This window comes from Mirounga angustirostris, unplaced genomic scaffold (genome assembly GCF_029215605.1).
Source record: "Mirounga angustirostris isolate CCGP_5_RB_7025 unplaced genomic scaffold, mMirAng1.0.hap1 SCAF_2, whole genome shotgun sequence".
NCBI classification, from domain to species: Eukaryota; Metazoa; Chordata; class Mammalia; order Carnivora; family Phocidae; genus Mirounga; species Mirounga angustirostris.
Window position 1 is genome coordinate 203621866 of NW_026991710.1, and position 15539 is coordinate 203637404.

The following is a 15539-nucleotide window of genomic DNA, read 5'->3' on the forward strand; positions in this document are numbered from 1 at the left end:
GAGAAGCAGACTCCCTGCTGAGCAGGGAGCCCGATGTGGGACTCGATCCCGGGACTCCAGGATCATGACCTGAGCCAAAGGCAGTCGCCCAACCAACTGAGCCACCCAGGCGCCCTGGTGATTTTCAATTTCTTTCCTGAGTTTGGTCAACTCTTATTTCTTCCTATTTTGAATGGGAAAGTTTTTTGGATTTCCAAGTGTGTTGGAACATATTAAGATTTTTTTCATATCTTCAAAAAAATTTTCAAAGATATCTATATATTTGATATTGGTTGAGAGGTGAGTGTTCCCCTGCTATCTGGGGGATGAGGAAAGGACTGGACAATTTTTATCAGATTCTCATGTTTTGTTTTCTTCTTGTATGCATGTATAAAAACTGCCATTTTCTGTTATTTGAAATGTATTATTTTTTTTTTTCTGGACCAGCAATAAAATATATTTTTTTTAAGCCAAGAATAAGGAGTTTGTATCACTTATTAGTTTTCTTAACTCAAGTTTACCTTCTTTTCTTGGAGTAGAGAAGTTCGATTTCTTTAATAAATCATGCCTTCTGGAGGAGAAAGTCTCAACTGATCTTGTGATTTCCTTTTGTTTCTACACAATCCTTAATTTCTACCACTTCCTTCTTCCTTTCCCTTCACACAAAGCCTTCTCTTCTAACTTGTATCCTCTTCTCTCAGAAGTGGTACTTTCCCCAAATTGCCATCTCAAATTCTGAACAATTTCGGGTCCTTTCTTTCCAAGTCTCTTTTAGTGCTTTGCTCTACCAGAACTTTTCTCAGAATTTCTTCAATTAGTGTGGGATTCCATCTCTCTAGGGGTGATTTTTATCTATACTTGTGAGTCTCCCACTATTCTCTTTTCTTTTCTGTGTAGTTTCTCTCTGACTCTCTACTTCTGTATGAACTCTAGAGGTGTCTCAATTTGTTTCAGATATTTCTTTTCCTATTTACATGCAAATTAAAATTATAGTATTTTTATCCCAAAGAGGAAAACATACTGTAGGCATGTTTTAAAGGGTAGTTTTACTTGAACTCCCTTGTGATTTGTATGGTTTTTGTAGGATGTGTGTTATATTCTAATTCAGATTGCTGTCATTATGCCATGAGAACCAGGTACCTCAGATCCTTTATCTTTTTTTTTTTTCAGATCCTTTATATTAAAACAAGATGTCTGAAACGTACCTTTCCATTTTATTTTCCAAATTAAATGAGGTAACACATACAGAATTCCTAGCCTAGCATATGGCACATATTAAGTGTTCAACAAATGTTAGTTGTTATGTTGTTATTCTGATGCACATTGTGAGTCTTCCCCACGTTGGATGCTTTCACTGGATCCTCATGCATCAAGAATCCCCAGGGAGGGAGAATCTGGTGTTTAGTTCTAGATCCTCCCTTAGTAGCATGTGCTAGCCCTGTTTTCCTTCCCAAATTCAACTTGAGTTTGACAAGTAGTCATTTTTACCATTTCTAGAATTCTAAAAAAATATTCTGATATTTTTCCATTGAGGATAAAAGCTTCTTCAAAAACAATTAATCATACAAACTGATGGAGTGGTAATGAATACAATGCCTTGTTAGTCCCAGCAGGAGGGCTAGAATGGTGGCTCTGACTCTCACTCTGCCTGAACTTCCTGCATTTGGTTCCTGTGCCATTTGGTATTATAAGATTTACTTTTCCAAACTGAGCTGTTTCATCTTTCTTTCACTTTACATTTTTCCTCTCCCTTTTCCTGATGCCTTATCCTTATTCCTCTTTTTCCCCATCATACCCTCTACCCTCTTTTGCATCTTTAATCACAAATAGGTGATTGCTCTGCAGTGTGTCGCTTGAACAAATAGTTTATATTTAGAATATCCCTTTGCCGAAATTGGAATTAACATATACCTTCTCATTCAGTTTCCATTTCTTTTTCCAGCTGCCTTTACTAAACGATCACTGCCTTAAGTATAGACTATATAACATGTAATGCATTCTGGGTAAATGACTTACTTAGGATGGGGCACTGAGAAACAGTTGCCCTTGAACCTTAAGCCTTTAGTGAACAAGCTAGTTCTTATATCACCCCATAAGCAATGGCATATCTTATGCAAGGGGCACTGAACAAAAATAAGAATACTCAATTATTATTGATTAGGAATCCTTGTAAACCATTCCAATCTAACTTCCTGACGTTAGAATAAGAACTGTTCTTTGCATCTCTACTTCCCCACTACTCAAGAGAGAACCTAACATGCATAAAGTTCTTAGGCAATGTAGTATGCTGAATAATGGCTCCCCAAAGATATCCAAGTCCTGATCCCTGGAACCTATGAATGTTTCTTTATATGTCAAAAGGGAGTTTCAGATGTGATCAAGTTTAAGGATCTGGAGATGGGAGATTATAAATGGAATATCTGGATGGATCTAATGTAGTCACTGGGATCTGTATAAGAGGAAGACAGGAGATCAGGGAGAAAGTGCATGTGTCAACAACAGAAGCTAAAGGGTTGAAGCAGATGTGAAGAAAGGGTCACAAGCCAGGGAATGCAAGTAGCCTCCAGAAGCTCAAAAAAACAAGAAGATGGATTCCCCCCAACAGCCTCCAGAAGGAATGAGCCCTGCCAATACCTTCACTCAAACCCATTGAAACTGATTTGGGTCTTCTAGCTCCCCAAACTGTAAGAGAATAAATTTTTGTGGTTTTAAACTACTAAATTTTTGGTAATTTCTCACAGCACAACTAAGAAACTAATACAGGCAATGTTAGTTACCTTTTTACAAAATACATTTTACAAAATGTACTTATTCTTTATTTAACATTTAAATTCAGTAGAGTTAAGGGACTTGTCCAAGTTCACAAGGATGGTTAAGACAAAGTTTTGATTAGAGCTAGGATGACTCTATGTATCAGTTAGCTTGATGCATAACAAATAGCCCAGAACTCAGTGATTTAAAACCATGAACATTTATTTAGCTAACAATTTTACAGATCATAAATTTAAGCTATAGGCTCGCCTGTAGTTTTTCTGATGTTCACTGAGCACATCCATGCATCTGCAGTCAGTTGCCAGGTCATCTGGGGATTGGCTGATCTATGATGACCTCATCTGGTAGGGTTTTTTCTCTGTTCCACATGATCTTTCAGCCTCTAGCAGGCTCACTCAGGCATGTTCTCATGGCAGCTGGACAAAGCTCTAAAAGAAACAATGAAAATATGCAAGATAAGCTGAGACCTGGGCTTGGAACTGGCATATCACTTCCATTGTGTTTTATTGGCCAAAGCCAAGTCATAAGTAAGTTCAGATTCAAGAAGGGGAAATAGATTCCTCTTTTGATGGAGAAGCTGAAATTCATGTTGGAAAGTATGTTGATGAAGGAAGGAGTGATTGATTTTGCAATGTACCCCATCATATAATTTACATCCTAAATTGTATCACTTCTGAGAATGAAAGGGGATGTTTTTAAGAATTACATCAAGAAAATAGATATAAACCAGGACTGTCCCAAGTGTTAGGGTATTAAGGCCCTTATCTCCTGACCTCCAACCCAAGGTTCTTGTTATGTCTCCAGACTGTTATCATACTGCTTTAATGATGTTGGGAGGAAGACATAGAACTTGCAGAGGATAGACCTCAAATTTGAGTCCAAGCCAAAGATTAACATGAATGCTATTCCTGGTGTCCAGGTAAATACCTATAAGGAATTTATTTTCCCACTTCTCTCTATAACCCAAATGTCTTCTCCTTTAAAACTCTTCCCTGGGGCCTCTAGCACATCTCAGTGGTCATCAAAGTGTCATTGTCAATAAAAATAGCTGCTGCTCTCAGTTTGGCTCTTGTTGCTCACTGTTCAGTGTGTATGTGTGTTTAATGTGAATGTACATTTTATAAATATAAAGATGCAAAGAAAATAATTTCTAGAGTTCCCAACTGAAGCTTTTCATGTAAGCATGGGTGTATGAAGCTCACCTCTGTGAATTCAATCCTTGTCATATATTCCTGTTGACCTGAACCATAGGGAATCTGGCCTCCTTTTCTAGTCCTGTCAAGGCTTTCAAAGATTTATTTCAAAAGCTTATTTTATAGCTTGGTTTATAAAAAGGTCTATTTTTTGTTCAAATAATATAGTATTTTTGAAACAGAATTTATCCATCAACTTTGGAAATATTTGTACTATTTTTTGAAGTCATGAGCTGGGACATTTTGGAACTTATTTTAAAACCTAGAAATCCTAATGGATGTGTGGTGGCCTTGTAATAAACTCTGAGCAAGCAGGACATTTTCAAATCTTTTTTTTTAAAGATTTTATTTATTTATTTGAGAGAGAGAGAATGAGAGAGAGCACATGAGAGGGGGGAGGGTCAGAGGGAGAAGCAGACTCCCTGCCGAGCAGGGAGCCCGAAGCAGGACATTTTCAGAGAGAATATTCAGCTAGTAGTAGCTGATTGGCCTGGTTCCACTACTTCCATCATAAGATTCTTAGATCAGATTTTGTGATAGCATTTCCTGCCTTGATTAAATCTAGAGGCCTCTGTGGCTTTGCAATCATGTCCAACCTGATCCTTGTAGCTCTGAAACAAGGAATTTGTCAGTCTCTCAGATTGATTCTCTTACTTTGCCTTATGTGTACAATTCCTGAGAAATACATATCATCTCTCCTCATTGGTAGAAGGCAGAGAAGAGTGCAGATGATGATGACAAGGGTGACTACTGCCCAATCATCACTGGGTGGGATGGGGGTGGGCAGTGTGTGTCTTCACACACAAATGCCTGTTGTTCCTTTCAAAACAGTTACCATGGGAGGCCACACTCTGCAGTAAGGGAGGACCTCAATTCTGCCCAACTTGCCTTCTCTCAGATTGTGACTAACCATCCAAATGCTATGCTTACCCTTAATTATATCTGTGGCCCATCAGCTCTTTTCTTATTTTCTTATTTTTATTTATTTTATTATTATACTCAGTTGGCCAACATATGGTACATCATTAGCTTTTTATGTAGTGTTCAGTGATTTATTTGTTCCATATAACACCCAGGGCTCATCACAACACGTGCCTTCCTTAACATCCATCACCTGATTACCCCATCCCCTCACCCCCTCCCTTCTTTAACCCTCAGTTTGTTTCCCAGAGTTAAGAGTCTCTCGTGGTTTTTCTCCCTCACTGATTTCTTCATATGCAGTTTTCCTTCCCTTCCCTATGGTCCTCTGTGCTATTCCTTATGTTCCAAAAATAAGTGAAACCATATGATAATTGACTTTCTCTACTTGACTTATTTCACTTAGCATAATCCCCTCCAGTTCCATCCATGTTGATGCAAATGGTGGGTATTCATCCTTTCTGATAGCTGAGTCATTGTATATATGAACCACATCTTCTTTATCCATTCATCTGTCAATGGACATCTTCACTCCTTCCAGTTTAGCCATTGTGGACATTGCTGCTTTAAACAGTGGGGTGCAGGTGCCCCTTTGGATCACTACATCTGTATCTTTGGGGTAGTGCAATTGCTAGCTCATAGGTTAGCTCTATTTTTAACTTCCTGAGGAACCTCCATACTGTTTTCCAGAGTGGCTATACCAGCTTGCATTCCCACCACCAGTGTAAGAGGGTTCCCCTTTCTCCACATTCTTGCCAACATCTGTTGTTTCCTGTCTTGTTAATTTTAGCCATTCTGACTGGTGTGGGGTGGTATCTCAGTGTAGTTTTCATTTGTATTTCCTTGATGACAAGTGATGTGGAGCATTTTTTCATGTGTATGTTGGCCACTCACATGTCTTCTTTGGTGAAGTGTCTGTTCATGTCTTCTGCCCATTTCTTGACTGGATTATTTCTTTTTTGGGTGTCAAGTTTGAGAAGTTCTTTATAGATCTTGGATACCAGCCCTTTATCTGTTATGTCATTTGCAAATATCTTCTCCCATTCTGTAGGATGCCTTTTAGTATTGTTGACTGTTTCCTTTGCTGTACAGGAGTTTTTATCTTGATGAAGTCCCAGTAGTTTATGTTTGCTTTTGTTTCTCTGGCATTTGGAGACATGTCTTACAAGAAGTTGCTGTGGCCGAGGTCATAGATATTGCTGCTTGTGTTCTCCTCTAGGACATTGGTGGATTCCTGTCTCACATTGAGGTCTTTCATCCATTTTGAGTTTATCTTTGTGTTTGGTGTAAGAGAATGGTCCAGTTTCATTCTTCTGCATGTGACTGTCCAATTTTCCCAACACCATTTGTTGAAGAGACTTTTATCTATTGGGTATTCTTTCCTGCTTTATCGAAGATTAGTTGATCATAGATTTCTGGGGTCTCTATTCTGTTCCATTGATTTATGTGTCTGTTTTTGTGCCAGTACCATACTGTTGATGACTACAGCTGTAATATAGCTTGAAGTCAGGCATTGTGATGCCCCAGCTTTGGTTTTCTTTTTCAATAGTCCCCTGGCAATTTGGGGTCTTTTCTGGGTCCATACACATTTTAGGATTGTTTGTTCCAGCTCTTTGAAAAATGTTGATGGTATTTTGATAGGGATTGCATTGAAAGTGTAGATTGCTCTGGGCAGCATAGACATTTCACAATGTTTATTCTTCCAACCCATGAGCATGGAATGTTTTCCCATCTCTTTGTGTCTTCCAGAATTTCTTACATAAGTGTTCTATAGCTTCTAGAGTACAGATCCTTTACCTCTTTGGTTAGGTTTATTCCTAGGTATCTTACATGTTTAAATAAAAAAAATAAAATTTCTTTTTTAAAAAGTGTAAGGGGGTTCTCCTTTCTCCACATTCTCGCCAACTTTTGTTGTTTCCTGACTGGAAACAATGAATTTGAATGACATACTGGAGTAGATGGATTAACAGATATATTCAGAACATTCGATCCTAAAACAGCAGAATACACATTCTTTTCAAGTGCACATGGACCATCCTCCAGAAAAGATGACATATTAGCCCACAAAACAAACCTCAACAAATTCAAGATCAAAATAATATCATGCAGAAGAGAAGATGGCAGCAGAGTAGGAGATTCTAGGCTCATCTCAACTAAGGAACACAATTTGATAACTATCAAATCAATCTACATGCCTCAGAAATCAACCTGAATACTGACAGAACAAACTCCACAACTAAAGGGAGAGAAGAAGCCACATCAAAGAATATAGGAAGTGTGAAGATATGGTTTAGGGGAGAAAAGGATAGCAGGTGCAGCAGAGGGGGAGGAGCTGTGGTCATGGAGAAGGGAAAGAGAGAGTAGAGCACACACAGGGGAATGCACAAGAAGATTTCTCCAAAGCCATTGGCTGAGAAAACAAGAGAGGCTGATTTTCTTGAGTTCTTGTGACCAGTGGGCCTTAAAGCCTGGAATTTTAAAGGTCAGCAGGCCTGGCTGGGAGAGAGCCCTAGGAGCACTGCCCTGTGCCTGGGGAGAAGGCAAGCACACAACCCAGGGTCAGCTAGCATAGTAACATTAATTTGAAGAACGCCTGGAACACGTAGAGGGGAAATTATTCCCTTTTTGGAGCACATCCCTGAGTGGTAGCATTCAAGGAGACACCTCTCCAGGGACAAAGGAGCTGGCTGGGCTCCCAGGAGGTGGGGGGGATAGTTTGGATGGATGATGAAGAATAAGGAATGCACATATTGTGGTGAGCACCAGGTGTTGTATGGAAGTGTTGAATCACTAAATTGTATACCTGAAACTAATATTACACTGTACTTTAACTGTAATTTATTTTTTTAATTTTTTAATTTTAATTTTAATTTATTTATTTTTAAGATTTTATTTATTTATTTGACAGAGAGAAACACAGCGAAAGAGGGAACACAAGCAGGGGGAGTGGGAGAGGGAGAAGCAGGCTTCCCGCTGAGCCGGGAGCCCAATGCGGGGCTCGATCCCAGGACCCCGGAATCACGACCTGAGCTGAAGGCAGACGCTTAACGACTGAGCCACCCAGGCACCCCTTATTTTTATTTTTTAAAAGATTTTATTTATTTATTTTTGCGAGAGAGAGCACGAGCAGGGGGGAGGGGCAAAGGGAGAGGGAGAAGCAGACTCCCTGCTGAGCAGGGAGTCCAATGTGGGACTCCATCCCGGACCCTGGAATCATGACCCGAGCCAAAGACAGATGCTTAACTGACTGAGCTGCCCAGGCGCCCAACTAACTCTAATTTAAATAAAAACTTTTTATTTTTTTTTTTATTTGCGAGAGAGAGAATGAGAGACAGAGAGCATGAGAGGGAGGAGGGTCAGAGGGAGAAGCAGACTCCCTGCTGAGCAGGGAGCCCGATGTGGGACTCGATCCCGGGACTCCAGGATCATGACCTGAGCCGAAGGCAGTCGCTTAACCAACTGAGCCACCCAGGCGCCCCTAAATAAAAACTTTTTAAAAAGACATAAAGACAATCATTTAAGAGTCTATAAAATTTTCAGGTGAAATCAGAAAAAGTAGCTATTGCTTAGATACATTCATACAGATATCCAATTCATACATTTTATTTACATGTGAGCAAAATGGGCCTTCTGGTATCTCTGCAGCCACAGCCCGAGTATATTCTCTTCTACAAGCTCTTTTACATTGATAGTTTCTAAATCTTTGCTAGGTCTGCTACCCAGAGCAGTTTGGTAGGACATACACTTTTGAAAATGCTTAAATGCTTAAGACAAGGCAATATACTTATTAAAGTATAGACAATGTTGTTTTTATAAAGGAACTTTATCCCTTTAGAATTTAAAAAGTTTTCTTCAAGACAATTGCAAAAAAAGTATATATTTAACCTTTAAAAATGTCTTAAAGAAGTTCACACCAAGGGCTATTTAAACATTTAAACTATTGCAGTTTTGTCAAGAATGAGGAAATGGCTAAAATTAGAGGTTGGAAACTACAGGTCAGATCTGCCTGCAGATATTTTACCTTGGCCTACACAAAACCCCCCAACTTTAAAAATTATATTTAGGATATTGAATTTGGGTTGCTATTGAAAAATGGGAAGATCTGCCACACTGGGCCAATTTCTGCAATCCCCACTACTTTCCTATTTTCTCACTGAGAACACAAAATAAAAATAATTTTTATACCAGTGATCTGAAGAAGAAAACACAGGATTTTCTCTCTTAATTATATGTGGCTAACTCTTTTAAGTTGAGAAATGTCAAACTTACAGGGACACACTGTAGCAAGACCTCCCAGGTAGTGTGGATAAGAAGGGAAATGGCAGAAAAGCCTAGTATGGGTAAGTGTAAAATACTTCATGTAGGAGATATATCTTAACTAGAGTTCTAACACGAGTGTCTCTGAGGCATGCATTATATTTCAGGAGTGATTCCCAATTCTTTATTGTCTCCAGCTGAATGGATCACATTCATGATGAAGTATATTGATATCAATCTCTCCTTTTGGGAAATTATAGCGACATGTTCTACAAGAGCTATAAAATAAATCTGTGAGTGGCTACAATTCCTAAGTAGAAGTTAAAATAATTCTGGAAAGATAGACCCATATGTGTCTGAAAATACATAATTTGAAATGCAAAAAGTCCAAAATGCAAATTCTAGAGCAAGGATAAATTACATTTCCATGTTTTCTTTATAACTTTGGCACCATTTGGCATAGATGCTTTAATTTAATTTTGTGAATAGGTAATACATCCACATGATTGAAACACCAAAAAGTATTTTTAAAAAATGGAGAACTTTCTCTCACTCCTCAACATATGTCCCAAACTTCCCTGCCTCCATCATACACAGAGCTTTTTTTTTTTTTCTTTCATTTAGACACCATTATGCATACAGGAGCAAATAGATATATTTTCTCTCTCCTTTTTAAATTTTTAATTCCAATATAATTAACATTCAGTGTTATATTAGTTTCAGGTATGCAATATAATGATTCAATAATTCTATACATTACTCAGTTCTCATCATAATAAGTGTACTCTTAATCCCTTTTACCTACCTTTCTTCAAAGTTTTTAATTTAAATTCCAGTTAGTTAACTTACAGAGTAATATTAGTTTCAGGTGTACAATATAGTGATTCAATACTTCCATACAACACCCAGTGCTCACCACAACATGTGTACTCCTTAATGCCCATCACCTATTTAACCCATTGCCCCCACCCTCCTCTCTGATAACATCATTTTGTTCTCTTTAGTAAAGAGTTGGTTTTTTGGTTTGCCCTCTTTTTCTCCCCACTTTGCTCATTTGATTTGTTTCTTAAATTCCACGTATGAGTGAAATCATACAGTATTTCGCTTTGAGCATTTATTTTGCTTAGCATCATACCCTCTAACTCTATCCACATCATTGCAAATGGCAAGATTCATTACCTTTTTTGGGTAATATTCAATTGTATATATATACCACCTCTTCTTTATCCATTCATCAGTTGATGGACATTTGGACTCTTTCCATAATTTGGCTATTGTAGATAATGCTGCTATAAACATTGGGTTGCATGTATCCCTTTGAATTAGTTAGTTTGTTTGTTTCTTTGTTTGTTCTGTATTTTTGGGTAAACATCTACTAGTTCAATTGCTGGATCATAGGATAGTTCTATTTTTAACTTTGTGAGGAACCCCCAAACTGTTTTCCAGAGTGGCTGCAACAGTTTGCATTCCTACCAATAGTATAAGAGGGTTCTACTAGCTTCAGATCCTCACCAACATCTGTTGTTTCTCATATTGTTGATTTTAGGCAATCTGACAGGTATAAGGTGATATCTCATTGTAATTTTGATTTGTAATTCCCTGATGATGACCCATGTTGAGCATCTTTTCATGTGTCTGTTGGCCATCCTATGTCTTTGAAAAAATGTCTGTTTACATCTTCTGCTTATTTTTAAATTGGATTGTTTTTTGGGTGTAGAGTTGTATAACTTCTTTATATATTTTTTATACTAACCCTTTATTGGATGTTATTCTCAAATATCTTCTTCCATTCCTTAGGTTGTCTTTTAGTTTGTTGATTGTTTCCTGTGCTGTAGAAAGGCTTCTAATTTTGATGTAGTCCCAAGTGTTTATTTTTGCTTTTATTTCCCTTGCTTCACGAGACATATCTAGAAAAAAATGTTGCTACAGCCAATATAAAGAAATTACTGACTGTCTTCCTTCTAGGATTTTAGATAAGAAATTTAGGTCTTTAATCCATTTTGATTTATTTCTCTGTATGGTGTAAGTAAGTGGTCCAGTTTCATTCATTTTCATGTTGCTGTCCAGTTTTCCCAATACCATTTGTTAAAGAGACTGTCTTTTACTTATTGGATATTCTTTCCTGCTTTGTTGAAGATCAATTGATCATATAGTTGTTGGTTCATTTCTGGGTTTTCTACTCTGTTCTATTGATCTATGTGTGTATTTTTGTACCAGTATCATACTGTTTTGACCACTATAGCTTTGTAATATAACTTGAAGTCTGGAATTATGATGCCTCCAGCTTTGTTTTTCTTTTACTTCTTTTTATCATTCTTCTTAAATTTTTAAAAATTTAAATCCAATTTAGTTACCATATAGTATATTATTAGTTACAGAGGTAGAATTTAGTGATTTATCAGTTGCATACAAACCCAGTGCTCATTACCTCAAGCACCCTCCTTAATGCCCATCAGCCAATTACCCCATTCCCCACACACCTTCCTCCAGCAACCTCTACCTCTGTAACTAATAATACATATGTTAATTAATTGAATTTAAATAAAAAATTTTTCAAAAGAGTCCCTTATGAAACTCCCTGTTTTTATATTATTTTATTCTTCCTTCCCTTCCCCTATATACATTTGTTTTGTTTCTTAAATTCCACATATGAATGAAATCATATGGTATCTGTCTTTTCTGACTGACTTATTTTGCTTAGCATAACACCTAAGATGCTAGTTCCATCCACATCATTGCAACTGACAAGATTTCATTCTTTTTAATGGCTGAGTAATATTCCATTGTGTATATATGCCACTTCTTTATCCATTCATCTGTTGATGGACATCTGGGCTCTTTCCATAATTTGGCTATTGTGGACATTACTGCTAGAAACATTGGGGTGCATGTGCCCCTTTGAATCACTATGTTTGTATCCTTTGAGTAAATACCTACTAGTGCAATTGCTGAGTCATAGAGTAGTTCTATTTTTAACTTTTTGAGGAAACTTCATACTGTTTTCCAGAGTAGCTGCACCAGTTTGCATTCCCACCAACAGCATAAGAGTGTTCCCCTTTCTCTTCATTCTCACCAACATATGTTGTTCCTGAGTTATTGATTTTAGCCATTCCAACTGGTGTGAGGTGGTATCGCATTGTGGTTTTGATTTGTATTTCCCTGATTCTCAGTGATGTGGAGCATTTTTTCATGTTTCTGTTGGCCATGTGTTATCTCTTCTTTGGAGAAATGTGTGTTCATGTCTTCTGTCCATTTCTTGACTGGATTATTTCTTTTTTGGGTGTTGAGTTTGATATGTTCTTTGTAGATCTTAGAAACTCTCCCTTTATCTGATATGTCATTTGCAAATATCTTCTTCCATTCCATAGGTTGCCTTTTAGTATTGTTGACTGTTTCCTTTGTTGTACAAAAGCTTTTTATCTTGATGAAGTCCCAATAATTCATTTTTGTCTTGTTTTTCCTTGCCTTTGGAGACGTGTCTTGCAAAGAGTTCCTGTGGCTGAGGTCGAAGAGGTTGCTGCCTGTGTTCTCCTTTAGGATTTTGATGGATTCCTGTCTCCCACTGAGGTCTTTCATCCATTTTGAGTTTATCTTTGTGTATGGTGTAAGAAAATGATACAGTTTCATTCTAGATATAGCTGTCCAATTTTCCCAGCACCATTTATTGAAGAGAACTGTCTTTTTTCACTTGGATATTCTTTCCTGCTTTTCCAAAGATTAGTTGACCATAGAGTCAAGGGTCCATTTCTGAGTTCTCTATGTGTCTGCATTTGTGCCAGTACCATACTGTCTTGGTGATCACAGCTTTGTAATATAGCTTGAAGTCTGGCATTGTGATGCCCCAGCTTTGGGGTTTTTTTTTTCAACATTCCTTTGGCTTTTTGGGGTCTTTTCTTGTTCCATACAAATTTTAGGATTGTTTGTTCAAGCCCAGTGAAAAATATCAATGGTATTTTTATAGGAATTGCATTGAATGTGTAGATTGCTTTGGGAAACATAGACATTTTAACGATATTTGTTTTTTCAATCAGTGAGCATGGGATGTTTTCCCATTTCTTTGTGTCTTCCTCAGTTTCATTCATAAGTGTTCAGTCATTTTTAGAGTAAAATTCCTTTACCTCTTTGGTTAGGAATAATGGTTTTGGTGCAAATGTAAATGGGATTGATTCCTTAATTTCTCTTTCTTCAGTCACATTGTTAGTGTATAAAAAAGCAATTTATTTCTGTGCATTGATTTTGTATCCTGCCACGTTGCTGAATTGCTGTATGAGTTCTAGTAGTTTCGGGGTGGAGTCTTTTCAGTTTTCCACATGAAGTATCATGTCATTTTCGAAGAGAGAGAATTGACTTCTTCTTTGCCAATTTGGATGTCTTTTATTTCTTTTTGTTGTCTGATTGCTGAGGCTAGGACTTCTCATACTATGTTGAACAATAGTGATAAGAGTGGACATCCCTGCCATGTTCTTGACCCTGAGGGAAAAGCTTTCCATTTTTCCCTGATGAGGATGATATTTGTTGTGGGTTTTTTGTATATGGCTTTTATGATATGGAGGTATCTTCCTTCTATTCCTACACTGCAGAGTTTTAATCAAGAAAGGATGCTGTATTTTGTCAAATGCTTTTTCTGCATCTATTGAGAGGATATTATGGTTCTTGTCCTTTCTTTTATGAATATGGTGTATCACATTCATTGATTTGTGGATGCTGAACCACCCTTGCATCCCAGGAATAAATCCCACATGGTTGTGGTGAATAATCATTTTAATGTATTATTGGATCCTGTTGGCTGGTATCTTGGTGGGAATTTTTGCATCCATATTCACTGGGGATATTGGTCTGTAATTCTCATTTTGCTGTGGTCTTTGGCTGGTTTAGGGATCAAGGTAATGTTGGCCTCATAGAATAAGTTTGGATGTTTTCCTTCCATTTCTATTTTTTAAAAGATTTTATTTATTTATTTGACAGAGGCACAGTGAGAGAGGGAACACAAGCAGGGGGAGTGGGAGAGGGAGAAGCAGGCTTCCCGCTGAGCAGGGAGCCTGACGTGGGGTTTGATCCCAGGACCATGGGATCATGACCTGAGCTAAATGCAGATGCTTAACCAACTGAGCCACCTAGGCACCCCCTTCCATTTCTATCTTTGAAACAGCTTTAGAAAAATTCTTCTTTAAATGTTTGATAGAATTCTGGTGGGAGGACATCTCACTCTGGACTCTAGTTTGTTGGGAGATTTTTTATTACACTGTTTCAATTTCTTTGCCAGTTTCAGGTCTGCTCAGCTTCTCTATTTCTTCCCGTTTCAGTTTTGGTAGTTTATATGATTCTAGGAATGCATCCATTTCTTCCAGATTGCCTAATTTGTTGGCATGTAATTGTTCATAATATTCTCTTATAATTGTTTGTATTTTTATGGTTTTGGTTGTGGTCTCTCCTCTTTCATTTATGATTTTATTTATTAGAGTCCTTTCTCTTTTCTTTTTGATAAGTCTATCTAGGGGTTTATCAATCATACTAATTCTTTCAAAGAACTGACTCCTAGGGGCGCCTGGGTGGCTCAGTCATTGAGCGTCTGCCTTTGGCTCGGGTCGTGATCCCAGGATCCTGGGATCGAGCCCTGCATCGGGCTCCCTGCTCGGCGGGAAGCCTGCTTCTCCCTCTCCCACTCCCCCTGCTTGTGTTCCCTCTCTCGCTGTCTCTCTCTCTGTCAAATAAATAAAATATTAAAAAAAAAAAGAACTGACTCCTAGTTTTGTTGATCTGTTCTACTGTTGTTTTGATTTCTATATCATTGATTTCTGTGCTAATCTTTTTATTTCTCTTCTCCTGCTGAACTTAGGCTTTATTTGCTGTTCTTTCTCCAGCTCCTTTAGGTGTACAGTTAGGTTTTGTATTTGAGGCTTTTCCTGTTACTTGAGAAAGGCTTGTATTTCTATGTACTTCCCTCTTAGGAGTGCCTTTGTTGCATCCCAGAGGTTCTGAACTGTTGTGTTTTCATTTTCTTTTGTTTCCACATCTTTTTAAAATTCTTCTTTAAGGGGCGCCTGGGTGGCTCATTTGGTTAAGCAACTGCCTTTGGCTCAGGTCATGATCCTGGAGTCCTGGGATTGAGTTCTGCATCAGGCTCCCTGCTCAGCAGGGAGTCTGCTTCTCCCTCTGACCCTCCTCCCTCTCATGCTCTGTCTCTCGTTCTTTCTCTCTCAAATAAATAAATAAAATCTTTTAAAAAATTATTCTTTAATATTCTGGTTGATCAATTCATTCTTTACTAAGTTGCTCTTGAACCTCCATGTATTTGTGCTCCAAATTTTCTCTTGTGATTGAGTTCAAGTTTAAAGCTTTGCTTTCTGAAAATATGCAGGGACTAATCTCAGTCTTTTTGTAGCAGTTGAGACCTGATTTGTGTCAGTATGTGATCAATTT

The 15539-nt window shown here is 37.8% G+C and overlaps 1 protein-coding gene across 1 annotated transcript in view; it reads right to left on the reverse strand.

Moving 5' to 3' along the window:
- Positions 1-1926: 1926 nt before the first annotated feature.
- LOC123847999 (arylamine N-acetyltransferase 1) overlaps positions 1927-15539 on the reverse strand; it is a 118059-nt gene continuing 104446 nt past the window's right edge. Inside the window, exon 3 of the transcript XR_008506493.2 lies at positions 1927-3179. The gene's annotated coding sequence lies outside the window, so the exon portion shown is untranslated. The remainder of the gene's footprint in view (positions 3180-15539) is intronic.